Here is a 17,171-nt window from a genome sequence, read left to right as displayed (position 1 = left end):
GGAGTGTTTGTTAGCTTTTGCCGCGCGATTGAGATTAAACATGCAATTAAGCTTCTAACACTGGAAAACACGCTGGACTACCGTGGGCAGAGTGGAAAATCGATATAAATTTGATCAATTAAAACTCTTATTAAAAATAATTGTTTATCGCTTACGATAACCGTAATTAAGTTTCTAACACATTATATAATTATTATATTTATAAGAAAAGTATTTGTCTAACCTATTTCTTTTTGGAATAATTTTATATAAAAATGAAACAATGGTTGCCTCATTTAATATATTAATAGAAATAAAAACAATTTAAATTAACACACATATTTTTTGTAAAAATATTTTTTGTCTGTATGTCAAATTATCTCAAAAAAAAATAAAAAAAAAAAAAAATAGATGATACGCAAACGTCTTTTGATCAAAGATGCATTTTTCCAATTATATTTTAACGAGATATGCAATTTCTTCTACAATCTATAAAACTTAATTATAACTTATAAGTTAAACTTTATGCCCTAATTATCTTAATTATCGACATTTTCCCTTCTGCAAAGAAAACGTTGTTCTTGTCTGATTGAATCCTCTGCTTTTCCTCATTTACTTTCATCCTCCTGTTTTTTTTTTCTCTTTAACGTTCGGTCGGCCGATACGCAATACGCTATTGATTCCTCCGCCATTGATTACTTCTTGAACACGTTACATCAGACTTATGTAATTGAAGACGAGAGCGAGAGAGCGACGCTCTCCTTTATGACGTTTCGAGTCGCAGTGTAGCGCGACTCGCACAACGGCTTTTCAATAGGCTACCGTCATTTCGTGCGTCCGTTATCAATCGCTTTGTAACGTTCAAGCCGCAGTGCGGCTCTATCGTGAAAACGCATCCGGCAACCAGTGAAATCAGCAACGGAACCCGAACCCGCTCAATAGCGTTGGAATCGACGAAGATACCGGCCGCCTCCTCTCAGAAAAACAACCAGGAGGTCGTTAAGAGGGAATCGAGAGACAAAGTCATCGATTGTGCTACATATCCATTCGACACGAAATGGTTTTCAATAAGATATTGTCTTGATATCGTGCTCTGATAGCGTTTTGCTTTCAAGTCATATCACATTTTATGGATACCGCGCTATAAAAGATGAGTGAATGAAAATGGTATCGGAGAGAATTTATTCCAGTGAAATTGAATGGAGAGAATGGAGAGATATATAATAATAAAAATATATTGATAGAAACTTATTGCGCCATTGTTAACTTATAAATTGCGCCCGAAATTGCTCGACCATCCGTGTTGTGTTTCATGAAATTTTTAGTAAACAATTAAATGCAATCGTCTGTGTCATCCTGAAATACCGTGAATACTAACTCTATTCCCAAATACATCTGTCCGCTTAAATTGTATGGCTTATTGATCTTTAGAATCAGCCATTAAGAGGCAGCCCGATTGTTGGCCAAAGACCTCCATATATCTTTATCAATGGATTAAAGTCCTTAGGATAGCCATGTCAGATGGCAATCAATACTGCTTAGTGATCGCTAGCTATTGGGAAGCGAGATTAATCCTTCCGATGTGAAACATAAGCTGCTCAGACGTAACGCATTCAATTAATTTATGTTATCGTACATGATACGTAAGATATAATATCTGGTCGTACATATGGGTGAATGAAATCAAAAGATTGAATCGCTTTCACGTGAGAAAGACCAGAAATTAACGGCTGAGCCTGATGATTATACGTGCGCCGAAACAACTAACTTCCGGCGGCATCGAAATGAGTTACGCGGGAACGACGAACGCGAGGCATTATTCAGCATCCGTGTCAAGGCTCATGAGACGATTTAACGCGATCTACGATCCACCGTCGCCCGAACTACCCCCTCGTAATCTCGCGCCAGCCGTCGCGCGCGCAATTTCAACAGACTTCATCGCAACGTCCCATCTACATCCATGATTCCACGTCCTTCGGGGCGGAAACGATCGAGCCGCGCATAAAGGAATTTCATGGCGATTAGCGAACATCCGCTTCCGCGTCCAGCCGATGAGATTTCGCAATCCGCGTGTGAAGGGAGGATAATTGCGGAAGCGCTATCGCACAAATCTGGCAATCAGCTTGTGCTAAGTCTCCTGTACGCTAAAACGTGCGTATGTATATATCTATACACGTATAGGACATTCTGGCATACAGATCGTCCGTTTACCATCCATTAAAATGCATTAGTCGATGCAGGGAAAGGGATTAAAAGTCAGTAAAGCTTAAATACATTTTATAGAAAGGTTTGAAGCCATGACAGAAAATGTACATAAATTTATTACAATTTGCATAAAAGAATTTGTATAGAGAAATTTATATACCTTTATAGGTATATTTATATATGTATTGATGTGTATCAGGTAGTATAAACTCGAACTTGATTTTTTTTAAGACATTCCTTCCATTAAAAATTCATTATAAATATTGAAAACACTGATTTCTTTTTAAATATTTTTCAAAACTTTCGTAAACTTGACTTTCTTAAACTTTTTAATATCTCTTCAAAAATAGGCATTCTTTAATTTGATTTAAACTGATATTAAAACTCTGTTATTTTTAAGGGAAACTTAAGTTTGACTTAATTTTGTTTCTTATAATTATTTTTTAAAATTTCAGTATCAATTTTCAATTCTGTATAAATTTTATTAAACAATAACGAAATAGTAAACTTTTCATTGTGATTCCTGCATCGTGCTGCAAGACGTAAATGGTAGTTGTTCATTTTCTATGAGAGTTTGCACGTTACTATCGTCCCTATAAATTCCATAAGCTCCTCCACCCGGTCGTTCCGGAAAGTAATCGAATTTACAGCACGTAACATAGATGCGATATAGATATTATTATTATGAAAACGCGATTTGTGCTGCAATGCCGTTATCTGTAGGAACTGCGACGGTGAATGCGAGTAGAGTGTGAAACTTTATCGCAACGTTTCGATAATGCACATGCAAACGTAACATATTTATGTAATATGGCACACAAGTTTAATATAATAGGCAAAGCGATATAATCGATGTCATATAAAACTCTACATTATTCATTACACATAAAATTCTATTTATAATTTCACGTTACATACGTTACAAGAAACATAAAAAAAAAACCACAAGTACATCTATAATCAGAATACTGTGAATGTGTTGAAAATATAATACATCAAAATATGTGATATATTTAATCGTAAATCGAATCTGATCTCACTTTCAAATTTTTTGTCACAAATTATTATACGCGAATCGTCTAAAACGATCTTCAAATTACACACTTCATTCCATTTTGCTTCGTATATTGCGTTATCAAGCCGTGTTCTTCTACCTACAATAGTCATGGCACGGCATTATTTGCGGAACAGTATTACAGAGCTTGCTCAGTCCGGGCGCTAACTTTCCTCCAACCGCCCTTTTCCTCAATATAACGTGCACAATCTCGAGATTCTATTCGACGAACGGCGAAGTATATAGGAAGCGGCGCATACGTGACAATTCGCGCAATGTGCGCGTTGAAAAGGATAAGGCGCGAGCGACAGGATCGAAGATAATTTACGAGAGTATATCCTCAACGGACGCGTTCGATACTCGGCACGTGTATGCCGAGATGCTATGCGCGTGAGAACAACCCTCGAGATAAAACTCTTGAGGATAACGTAATTTTTAAATTCGCTATTGAGTCAGTGGGGGGCACACGTGTTCGCCAACCCCATCGTGGCTTTTTCCACTCAAATCTTCCCGCGAGTTTTCGTCACGGAACAAGACCGGGGCTTTTTCCCTTTTTGACGCACCGCCCGCTCGAAGTGGATGGATCTCACCACTACTGACAAATGGCATCGCGATACGCCATTCTGTATTCCGAGAACCAGGAAATCCCCATTCTCTCTCTCTCGAGCACTCAAACCGCCTGGCGACGACGGGGACTCTCGAAACGATGCCGCGCGATTATCCGTCTCGACTGTGTGTGCGTTCTTTTCGCGCGATGGAAAAAAAGCCGCGATAAAAAAAGAGCTCCCTAGATGGATACTTCTCGTGCCGCGCTGCAATCGACATCGGACTGACCGCGTCGGGAAAGCACAGAGAAACGCTCATTTGCACGTAAAAGCCTTCGATAGCGTCGAGTCCCGCAACCCGCAAGAGGAGGAAATTTCAGTCCGGCAATAAATTTTCCCCGTCGGAATAAATAATACGTTCGACGCAGTTATTTCTTAATGAAACATTTTCCGTGAGTTTATACGAATGTGTACGTTGAAATTTTTTTCAAGAAATTGTCAAGTTAAAATTGTAAAGATAATTTCCATAAGATATCGTTATTCAAAGAAAAATATCGTTTATATTAATAATAGAATGGAGTTTGTATTAGGTACTTGTTAATCTATTGATGCAGATATTGGCGCCGTTTATTCGTGATCCCACTATAATAATTATATTATTCAACCGCAGCAATTAAGATTTAAATAAAAGAGATACAGAGATACAATAATGTAACACTACCAATTTGTTCTATTCATAATGAATAACTAATAAATATATAAACGTTTCCTATTTCATATAAAATGATATTAATTTGCATACATAAAAGCTTCAACTCTCGTCTAGAAGTCAACATCGTCAAATTTTATCTTGTCGCTTGCGACCCTTTAATGAAAACGCGTCGGGCACTCGAACGAACAATCTACGAGGACATAAACAGGAATGGAACATTCTCGAGATGAGTTCGCGTTTTTGCATGAATCGCGTGAAAAAAACTCAAGCGAGAGGAAAGCAATGACTGCATCGGTGCTTTTGTGTACGAGAGATGCATTCAACGATGCGCCTCGCGTAAGAATCAAAACGATGATTAGTGTCGTTCATAAATCGCGAGACGGCATGCCGCTATTTGCATGCGAAGGCAGCGGTGATTCGACGACGCTCGACGTGATTATCTCTTTAGATATAGTAATACAATGTGTCGAGAGAATACACAGTTTTTGCCTGATTGCCGCGCCATATTAAATGTCGGTATATTCACGCTATTCATAGAAGTCTTGCGACCGCCGTTAAAATATCAAGGTCTCTTCTTTATTGTATCTTCAGATCGCTTTTACGACCCATAAAAGTTGTGGTTTTCGAATAATATTTAGTCTGACTCAGGACGATCATTCCTTTCTCTATAGTACGATTTGCACGGTAGCGAAAAGGAATTAAAACATTTATGCATTTTTTTAAGAAGGTAAGGATATTCACATTTTTTTTCTATAATCAAATTGATTCTATATCAAATAATCCCAGCTTGATATTAATTAGGCATAATGTCTCTTCTGACATATCTCTGTTTTTAGGGAAAATTTTTTGAAATCTGTCTTTTAATTAAAAAAAGAAATGTTTTCGAATATGTACAACGTGTTTAAATTAGTTTCTTTATACAAATCCAAAGGAAAACGCGAAAACAGTTAAGCAAGATGGATTTTTTAAGATTTAAAAATGATGATATATAAATGATATATGTCCGGCGCTTCTTTTTCATTATTCACTTTTCAGTATCGATGTCGAATAAATGACAAAATACCAGCGATACCTTGGTTTTCTCGGCGCGAAGCACGAATAATAGCTTTGATGTACTGAGAGGTAACGGAACGAAAGCCTAGTTTCAGCAAGTACCAAGATAAAGAGGTCGTATATTCTTACGGAAGAATGGGTGGTTTATATTACGGTATCCATTTTCGTGAAAACCACAAAAGATGTTTCTTTAGGCGCTATCATGTCTTTTCAACCGATTAACCCGCCGAATTGCCCGTTATCCTGCTTTTATCGTATTTTGTTTGTTATTTATCATTTACTTATTCTACGTAGAAAACGGAAAACACTGTAAATCCCAAAAAAGAATTTTAAATAATGTTTTGCCTAATTAAAAATATAATTATAAATAAAGCATTGGAAAAAAATAACAATATAATTATGTCAAATATGCTAAAAAATAATTTGCATGTCATAAAAATGCGAAAAATAAAATATTAAAATGTAAACATCTCTCTCTCTCTTTCCCTCTAACAAATATTTTTGCAATTTATATCGTTAGGTATTTTCAATTTAATTTACATTTATTTTATATTGAGAACTGTTTGAAAATCAATATTTGTCGAAATATGCGAATAGACAAGATTGTTATTGTATATTTTATACAATATATCGGAATAAAATATTTTCAAGAGAATATATGTCGGCAATAAAAATTTGAACGTTTGTAAAATATTTTAAAAATTTCTATTAGTGATCAAATAGAGAGAGAGATGATACGCGCGATAGTTCAGTGAATCAATCGGAATACCGTTTAATTAAATGCATTTATGTTTAATTGCGTTTGATTAATCGAATTAATATTACAATCTAAAATTGTCCGAAAAATATCAGTTAAATTGAATCAAAAACACTGATTGCCTATTACCGTGCATTATAATGTTATACCGTGCAGTATAATTAAAACTTCATAGATTCTCTCATTACTAATCAATTTTAGTTACGCTCAGTTTAATTCTTTATTCATCAAAATACAGCTTTAGAGAGCATATAGGTACCTAATTAATATGCTGTTGCAGTCTTATACATAAATATATGAAACTAAAGAATTCATAAATATTTATGACACACTAGAGACATGCAGAAATTCTCATCCTTCGCGACGCAACGAAATTTTTCTGATTCACACTGTGCGACGAATGCAATTCACTTTGCAAGCTTAACAAAGTGTATATTACGAGCAGGGATTCTCGATGTAATATTACATACTTATTCTTATCTATGTCATAAAGCGTTGTGACTTACTTTGAACACGAAGAAATCATAATTGCATCGTGCCTGCAAAATGACGGGAAAAATGATTGGGAAAAAACACATGGAAGCAGCGCATGACCTGATTTCGAATAAGCATCAACCATTTAAATAAAACCGATCAGCGAGAATGATAAATTGATGATGCTTAATAAATTATGTCAATCAGCGTTGTTGCGTATAACCTCGCGGAAAAGTGTTTAATTTTTATGGATTGCAATTAGTCGTCAAATGACATCGCGTATACGATCGTGTTCTCATTAAAAGCGTGCTTTAATTTATCGATGACATTGCTCGGCGTGAAAAACGGAGCGCTAACGGAATCGGTATTTTACTGCTTTACTCCGGAATCGTGCGCACGTACTTCTCTCGAAATAGTAGTACAGAATTAACCACGGACAACCCCACACACCAGGAAGTCATATTTCAGTACCCGATGCAGTTCTGCGGCGATCAAATTTTTCCGCGCACGTCCTATGAACTCCCTACAGTTGGTGTGTTTTGACGGAAATTCAAGCGATTTGTTGAGAGTACACAAATAACCTTCGTGCTCTGCAAATGCTTTTCACGTTTACGAATAATGATCAGAGAGAACTGAATTTTAAGAATATATCTATAAATTCTTATAAGTATATCTTGATGTTTTGCATATATTAATACATAAGTAATATATTATTATTTCTCTACTCGTATTAATATTTGTAATAAATAATTATAACATGCGATAGATAAATAAAATTAATAACGGTTGAATAGGAATTTCTGTTAAACCATTAGCGTAAATAAATCTTGAAAAATTTAAGAACGTCAGGTATTTGTGGAGTATCGATAATAATGATCTCAATAGCCAACGATATATATTATATTAAAGATTCGAAATAAATTAAAGTGCATGAGCGTAAGTGATATATCAGCTGTACTGATTCCGAGATTTTCAAGATAGGAGAGAGAAACGGTACTAGAGAAAAGATCGATTCGCGAAGAGCGATTTTATTACAAGCATCCTCTGCATCTCTCTAAAAATACCGAGTTAACTTCACACAATATCGAAAGAACTTTCGAACTCTACTTTCAAACTGAAATTAATATTAACAGCCATGTTATTGCCTCTGATACTGTATTATGTAATCAGCATTATAACATGAAAATTTTTAAATTCGCGTTTATCTTGAATTATGAAAGTATTAACAGTTACGAAATAATATAATTGATTTCATTAAATAATATAATTAAAATGATAAATTGAAGAGATCGCAAGGCAAGACAAACACAAGAAACGGTAAGAAAATGGTAAATCTTCCTTTCGTTTTCTTCGAATGTCAGACGTCAATCCAATTAAATGACGAATGTTTGAACTATCGTGATTTCCTACATAAACATTGTACAATCACGCGATGGTTTCCTTGAATTATTTGGCTTCAAGATCAACAATCTCCATTTGATAGCATGGATGCCGAGAATTTACTCATCTTTGGTGAATTCGATATGATAATCAAACAACACGTTCAACAAACTCTACATATTGCATTTGTGGTTCGATGCTGATGCGTCTGCATTTTGATCTTCGCATATTTGACACAGCTATTCCATCAGATATACAAAAGATGTGCCTTCAGACTATTTTCAGAAAGTTCTAAGAAATGAAAAATTGAATGTTTGCGCGGTGAAATAGATTCCCTTCTCGAAGAAATAAGAGAACCATCCATTAACTCGTATTTCTACTGTCACGTAGCGGGAGAAACTCTCTTAGAATACTAACTTTGTTTATAATATATTTATTATATCATAGTATATTATTATTGTGGGTGGGAGCCCCACATTATCCCTGAGGCCGACCCCAGGAGCATGCGGTATACGTAAATTCCCCTCGACTTCCATCTTAGGGAGGCTGTATGTCTTAGGCATTTTCTCCTCCTACGTAAATTAACGTATCTTTCTTTTTTTCGTAAATTATTCGTGAATTATTCAATTAATTATTTAAAAAATTGAAGATAAAGTTTTATTTTTATTCTAAGTCTCGATTTTTTTCTCAAGCCTCAGGCTGAGGATGATAAAGGATTCTGTTCATAAAAATCAGATTTCAAAAATTGGAGATATTGAAAAATGAAGAGTTCAATAAATTGCCAGAGGCATGGATGGCAGTTTCGATCTACTTCAGCTGCACTGTAAAAATGACGGAACGCGGAATGATGGGACCGTGCGAATCACGTTGACAGACCGATTGACGTCATTCCTTACCGAAACGCTAACATCTGAGAAATTGCATTGCGCTCGGGTCGTCGATCATTGCGATCGGCAATCTGACCTAACGCGTCCGTCCACCTTTGGAGAGGCAGAATGCTTTGGCACAAAGCACTGTTCCAAAGGAACCGCCGAATTCAACGTGTCGTAACCAGTAGGGTGTTCTCTGCTTTCTCTGTCCTGTCAAAGGACGAAACTTGTCGTATCCGATTACACTAGTCTGATTGTCCATTGATTGTCCTTTGATCCTTTGATCACACTATCAAATATTCAAAAATAATATTGCGAAGAAAATAAAAACACAGCTTTTGTAGCATTTATTCGTGTTTAAGACAGAATTTATAAAACATGAAGTTATAATCTAGATCAAAATCCTCTTTGCATCTGTGCGTTGTCATAAATCATGTTATCGTTCTAAATTAAATTTAATTACAGCCAGAGTGCTCGAATAATAATGTATCATTTAAAATGAACGTATAAAGTTCATCGTGCATTCTGGCGCTATGCGCGTACCCCCCCCCCCCCCCACACATACACACACATGTAAAATTATTTTAAAAATATTCATTTGAAGGTAATGGATCTCGTAATGATAACGAGATAATGACAGGTGTATAAAACAGAGTATCTGAACGGTGATCTAAATACCTATATTTATTTCGATCGAGCTTTACCGTGTTCGCAATTTTCGATATTTTGTGCGTAATGAAACGCATTAGCAACGTAAATTGCAAGCCGCGCGTAAAGTGCATATCGCGCGCACCCCTTCTCTCTCTCTCTCTCTCTCTCTCTCTCTTTCTTCCTGGGTATAGAGGGCAAAATCGATGGCTGTTAATATTCAGCGCATCGTCAACTTGCCTCGATCAAACTTCTCGTAAGCGAAGGGGTTAAACGCACCTGCGCTATTTGACGATTAATCAATGTCATTCCAACTTTATTTCAACGTAGAAATACTTAATTTTCCGTAGGATTATAGCATAGCTAGTCGAGCACACTTTCCATGGCATCTGAAGAAAATTTACTTCACGGTTGGATGACCGATAGTTCTTTCGATAGAGCTCAAGTTAAAATTCTCTGCATGAAATAATATTCTACAGTAAAAAGTAATCGCGGTAAAATGAAGATTATCATTAATTTGGTTTTTTGTTATGACCATAATTATTAATCAGTTATTACTGTCACTTTTTCTTACAAGATAATCTTTATTAAAAGAATTTTGCTGTTTATAAGAAAATATATCTTTGTAATCGAAAGCATAGAGCATTTTTAATTAATTAAATATATTTTATCATAATTATTATACGTAAATAAAGAATGCTCTCAAAATAAAGAAAAACTTAAAATTTTGATTTCTGAATTAAGTATAATAAATTACATGATTATTATATGTATATTATAATGAAAATTTTAATCGATCCCCGTAGAGTTACAATTCTCATCCATCACTACCCTTCTCCTCTCACTTAACCATTTGGACCAACGGCTTAACATCTCTTTCCGAAAGACGGAGCCCAGTTTGCTCCGCACAAGAGTCTATCTTGCACGGGGGGCGCAGCTTTCGGAAAATAAATTCCATGTTCACATGCTCGAACCTGGTTCTTCAGATTACGAGTCCGGACCTCTACCCACTAGACCACACTGCCGCCTACATAATTATAATTATTAATAAAATATTCTGAAAATTTATTGTGTCTTTTAATTTGTGGACATTATTTGTTTAAATCTCTGAATTTAAGATACTTGGCGTATTTTGAAGCAAATTTATATTTCTTATTAACGATAAATCTTTTTAAAAACAATATAAAATATTTGTTATATAACGAGAGTAAAATAAGCCTGCCATTCCTCTATCAATTTCCTACTTCCCTCCTTTTATCATTGATTTTGTATTGTATTTCATGAGATAAAAACTTTTGTTTTTATTTTCCAGAAGCTCTAACCGTCATACCGGGAATGTGCCATCAGCATCGCCGTGATCGAAAAGCTGTCGATCGGATAAATCAAAAGGTATACAGAAAGGAAGCTACAAGAACAACGGGTGTTTACTATGGATCCTACACAATATATCGTGTACGCGTGCTTGTGACGTAATTAAAAAAAAAATAATATTACACGTACTAGCGATAAGAGCATGCATGTATCAAGCTACGGGCGATAGGCTCGAGAATAAAAAGCGTTATAAAGAATACGAATTATAATTATAATTACGTCTTGATCAAAATGGCCTGTCCACGATGTATTTACTTTCAATCATAATAAATGGCGCTTCTGTAATATACTCTCTATCACTCTCTATTTAAGAATCGTCCGCTCCACCGTAATTCCTAATCCTTTATGTTATAATATAATGTCTGTAAAATTCATTTATTTATAGATTTGAAGAGAAAGTTCGCACTTGCCTACTTTATCTCAATTTTACATATGTGTTTTTTGTATTATTTTCTCATAATATATATAATGAGATATAAGTTTTATATTATTTATTAGAGCTTTGCGGAAAATCACGTAGGACTTATGATCATATACATCATATACAGTCTTGGCCAAAATTAGGCACTCTTATAATCATTATACCGTACTGAATCTAATACCCAGGAGAGACTTCTATTGTTTAAAAATTATCTACTTAGGCACTCATTATTATGAACGTGTTTATTTTTTATTTCTTTAAAAAATAAATGTTATTTTGAAAAAACTTCATTTTAATAGAGTACCTAATAATTTTGGCTAAGGCTGTAGATATGTTTCCGATCTTTTTATAGAATAAGGATTAAATACGAGATTATATTTCACTATTTCTATCTTAACACAATATTAGGGATTACTGTCCACTAATCTACTGCCTACATCTATATGTTGTATTAAGGTGGAAATGAAAACCTGGCGCATCATCTCGAACGCCAGTAAAATAAATCGATTTAACTATCATAACTTTCTCATCCTCTCTAACCGGACCAACTTCGCAATTTATTTCCAAAGTTTCTTTCATTCCGATTTACGATCACAACGTATTATCGGATCTACTCGATGATAATAAAGAATAACGATATCAATTTAGATCAAAACAGATAAATACAATCGAGAATTGCATCTTAAAGCAGAACAGACATCATGTTATAAAAATCAATGGAATTGAAGGTAGAATTTAAATAAATTTTAAATACGACAGAGAATTATTTCGCCGGCACGCGAAAAATTCTCGAGAAAAATTCGCAGGATATTAAATTCTCACGGGTCACAGGTCAGTTTATATATGTACAAGGAAGGTGAGCTGTATCTGGTTCTTTGTCACGAGAGCTACAATTGATTTGGTTGCCAGCAGAAGTTAAACGGTCCTGTTCACAACAGGGTCAGCATCTTGAGTCACTTTGAGAAAACTGAAACCAAGACGAAAGTGCGTCCTTTCATGCGCGTAATACGCGTTTTTAAAATAGAACAATGGTTATCGCGGAGCAAATTCTTCACCGAGATCGAATTGCTATATAACTTAAAAATCCCTTCCATTATATATGTAGTATACGATTTCTAATATATTATATAATTTTTAAGTTACACGTTACATAAATTGTATTCTTTGCTGTTATATAATTCTGATCTGCGCTCTTCTGCAGTTAATAATAAAAAACTTCAAGCTACAAATGAAAATATAAAAGATTCATATCCGCTTACACTAAATCCGTGCAAAAGGGAATTTATTAGATACAACTGTAATATTTCGAAAAAAATTCAATCTATTCTGCTATCGATCTATCTATTTATTTATATATTTTAAGTTACTACAATATCGCGATTTTGAAAATTTAATATTCAGTAAGATAAAATATATTTTCTGTAAAAAAAAAAAACAGATAATGTTTTCAGCCATGCCATATGCAAAATAATTGTAGTAATATACGGCAGTACTATTATATATGTATATGTATCGTTTTTCGCTTTTAGGATTAATTAGGAAAATAAATAGGAAAATAAAAACAGATTACAATCGATATTTTTAAAATGTTATAACTTAAAAGCAAAATAGAACGTAGAACACAATATTTATTCACAAATAATAACAAACAACTAAAAATATTGAAAAAGGAACAATAAAATTACTGACACGCTGTTATTGATAGAACAATATTCTAGAAATACAAATTTCCGCCAAAAACGCTTTCTCGTTTCTTTTTTAATTTAATATATGAAATAATGTAGAATTTTTTCGGAAAATTAATTATCCCGCATGCTGTGCACGTTTCGCATGTCCTTCAATCAAAGGAAAAACAAATTAAATATCCTTAAAGCGGATTCGTCATCAAGCCCGTTATCAAAGCAAACCGAAAAGAATCGATCTTTCTTTCTGATCACGTGCCAATATTTCTTTCTACCTTCGAGGCTTTAATGGCACATATTGTGCACCTATTCCTGCATCGAATGATTAATGAAGAAACGTTCGAAAGCTGGCCTTTTTAAAACGTGTCGATTCGCGAGAAAAACCTGATAAAAATTATTCGTCATATATGTACTTAAAAATCTTATTCTTTGATTAATTCCAAACAGATTTTATTCACAACAAATCCAGAAATATAATATTACAAAAATTTTCAACATTTAAAAAATCAAAGACGTAACGACTAATGATCTCTATTCGTCAAAAGAATTATTATTAAGTTTAAGATCACCCCCGAGAAATCATCGATCTACTCAATATTGTTTTATAAAATATTAGGACATTCTGTTCCTCCGGCGGGGATTGCAGCTCTTTTTAAAGCGTAAAAAAAAGCCGCGACACCGGAGAACTACCTTCTCCGCTGTGACGAGGGTTACTTTAACAGACACGCACAGGAATGAACGCAAATCAGCCGTCTAATGTCCATCCGTCTGTCTTATCAGTCGCATTTATCTCCCGCGGTCGGGATGCGCGCGGGAGTGGCATTTAACACCGTCGTGGGCGAAATTAGATGGAAATTACGAGGCGTAACGTCGAGTGACAAAAGTACGAGGTCGTCCCTCATTCGGAGAGAATGCAAACGAGGAAGACCGAGGAGATCTATACATCGTAAAAAACAGGTCGTACTTTTCCGTACTGGCGCGCGCGCGCGCGCATGGCGGACGGAAAAACAACAAGCGGGACGATTATTAATGAGCGTGTTAACCCTTCGCCCGTAAACTGGGTCATAAATGGCACAAGCCGAAATTCAAGATAGAATACCGCCGAAATGAAAAGGGGGGGGGGCTTGCCGTCCCTCGTAAAAAAAGTAGGTAGTGGGGAGAACTCATGCCCAAAGTTTCGTTGGAATTCGCCAGTGTGTGCTTGACCAGCAGCGAGTCAAAGTGCGTCCAGTGCCACTATTGACCCAGTTTACGGACAGTGCCAGACTTTCGTGCAAGTAAGTAAAATTAATTTAACGTCATTTTCATATTACTACAGTTATTTTTAACTTATATAAGTGATATTTTTTTATGATTGTGTATATTATATATACCTATAACCTCAAAATTTGAGTGGATGAAAACACGTGTAAAAAGAAATTACATGTACTTTCAGGGTACAATGGATGATCAAGCGACAAATATCAGATATTATTTACGAGAAAGACGATTTTATATGATTTTTTAATAAAATAATGTAAAAATTACGTTAAAAGTCTTATTTCTCCTTAACCCGAAAAAGGCCATTTTCAATCCTCAGAATAATTATACTTTTTAAAAATGACCCATATACAGAATTTTTTTCTTGAAAGTACACATATTTAACTATAAAACCTCGTTGGAATTTTTTATTTTGATTTAAAACTCAATGAGATATGATTTTTTTAATAAAAATGGATTTTTATCAATTTTTTGCATAAAGAATTATTTATAAACAATTTATCTTATAATGAATCGCTAAATAAACTTTGGGATTATAAAATAGGATAGTATACAAGTATTACAGAATTTTTTCAGATTTTTTGAACACTATTTACTAGGTCAAAATAACGACAGGACATTTATGACCCAGATTACGGACGATGCCAGTCAAATTATAGTTTACGGGCGAAGGGTTAAAGCCAACGGCGACCGATATTGCGCGAGAGGCAATAGCCGGTCCCCGTCCTTTGTCGCCGCAGACGGCGACAGAAATTGACCGCTTCTTAATTATTTCTGCTCGCTTTTTCAGCGTCGTGAAAGATGTGAAATAAATTGCGTGCTCCGTAACGAAACGTGCTTCATTTCCCGGCGTTATACAACATTGTGATATTACGGCATAACGCCGCGGCCATTTCAAGTTTATAAAAGAATCTGTACTTGACATATTAACGAAGAGCCGCTCATTATGGAGCGACTTTCGCCCACTCGACGTCTCTTTGCAAGCCCTCCGTAAATAATTTGCAAGACCGATTCATATCTGTATGAATAATGCGGTTACAAAAAAATCAAAATAAAAATAATTATAAATTGTAATCTCCAAAATCATAAATATTTATTGATAACGATAGCGATCTGAATATAACGCATGAAACATTTTCATAAATTTGAGATACCGTGCATCAAACAATGGCTTGACCAATTTTTTTCATTAGATTATTTGATATATTATAATAATTAATATTCTTCTTTTATATATTATACACATCACTTTATAATATATTAAAAAATAAGCCAACAAAGAAATTATTTTAAAAAAATTTTTACATCAAGTTTTTGAGGTACAAAAAAATTAATCATTTTTTCTTTTAATTAATTTTCAGTAAATATTGCATTTATAAAATTTTAAATTGTGCTTTAATTACAAAGATATTTAAAGTTGAAAATTAAAAACTCGCACGATAAAAAATAGCCAAACGATGAAATTGAAAAAAAAAAAAAAAAAAGCTGACCAAAGAATCATGTTACATCATTATTTACTCGACGGCTTTTGTTTACACAGCTATTATCGATGTATTATTACGTGAGGTTCTCTACTTATAACATTCAAGAATGCGGTATTAATTTTCCAAATAATCAGAAATAGAACAAAACACGTAACAATGGCATATCGGATTGTACTCCATAAATGAATTACGCTCAGAAAGCGAACTTTGAATTAATAGTTTGAAATATAGCAACCCCATGTTTATTGTAAGAGAGAATAAATTCCAATTTCATCAGAGAGAATCGTGTTACATCATTTATTCGTACGACATCTCTACGTTCCGCCACCATTATTGTTGCATTACAAATGTGCCACATCGAGACGATGGCAATTGGATTTGTTTTCGGATAACGCGGTTTACAGCTACAAATTATTAATACTTGCACAATATCGAAACGAAACATGTATTTCGAAACGGCATATTTATTACAGATTGTTGTCGTAAATCTGTAATAAATATACAAGAGATATACGTATATAAACCATAATAATTCCTATCACATTCTGTAACAGTAAATTTTTTGTCGAATTTATATCGGCTTAACGAAACTTTCTTTAAATTTTTATAACAATATTAAAAAAATATTAATTTCAAAGAAATTATATGAGGGCGTATACTTTAAACAACATACATGTGCACTGAGAAAACATTTTCTGCATTTTAGTAAATATTAGTTTGCATACAATTGTGACTCTATTTACTGAAATAAAGAAAATTTTTCTTTTTATCAGTATATTTTTTCTCAGTAAATACACATATACTAATAAAAAGAAAAATTTTCTTTATTTTAATAAATAGAATCATAGTTGTACGCAAATTTAATATTTACTAAAATGCAGAAAATTTTTTTTTCAGTGTATGTAAAATAAAAATTAATTAGTTTGTTACATGTAGCATAATTAATTATATTTATAACTGTAATATACATCACGAGTATAACAAACCGTAAAATATTTTTTACTATTTTTTACTACTTTTTATCAATTTATCATAATTTGTGAACGTTGGGCGAACTCGTATCGTATGTTTATCGAAGATAATTAAAGACACTCTTTGCGTGCAGTCAAATGTTGGTTTTTGGGAAAAAAAAAAAGAAAAACACTTTTCGATTAACCCTCAAGGAAGATGATATCATCGAAGTAGAATCACGAGAAGAGGGATGAAGAATGAGGAGTCATCGGCCAGAAAAAGCTCGATCATACTGTTACGCGAATTCAATCGACAAAGAAAGCCCA

At 34.2% G+C, this 17,171-nt stretch overlaps 1 protein-coding gene and 1 long non-coding RNA gene across 3 annotated transcripts in view; both read left to right on the top strand.

Annotated features, from left to right (window-relative positions):
* Positions 1-11,336, top strand: part of LOC112460268 (prolactin-releasing peptide receptor-like) — a 58,698-nt gene extending 47,362 nt beyond the window's left edge. Inside the window, exons 3-4 of one of the 2 annotated variants that reach the window (XM_025024880.1) lie at positions 8,773-8,778; positions 10,987-11,336. The gene's annotated coding sequence lies outside the window, so the exon portion shown is untranslated. The remainder of the gene's footprint in view (positions 1-8,772; positions 8,779-10,986) is intronic. The other variant, XM_025024889.1, reaches the window with a different exon arrangement.
* A 2,857-nt stretch (positions 11,337-14,193) lies between these two features.
* LOC112460262 lies at positions 14,194-14,676 on the top strand. Its single transcript, XR_003041426.1, has 2 exons — positions 14,194-14,427; positions 14,586-14,676. It is a non-coding gene; the product is annotated as an uncharacterized LOC112460262 (long non-coding RNA).
* Positions 14,677-17,171: the final 2,495 nt, after the last annotated feature.

This window comes from Temnothorax curvispinosus, unplaced genomic scaffold (genome assembly GCF_003070985.1).
Source record: "Temnothorax curvispinosus isolate PA1 unplaced genomic scaffold, ASM307098v1 QBEX01001136.1, whole genome shotgun sequence".
Classification (NCBI taxonomy): Eukaryota; Metazoa; Arthropoda; class Insecta; order Hymenoptera; family Formicidae; genus Temnothorax; species Temnothorax curvispinosus.
Note: the sequence above shows the minus strand (reverse complement) of the source record. Positions and strands in the feature narration are given on the sequence as shown.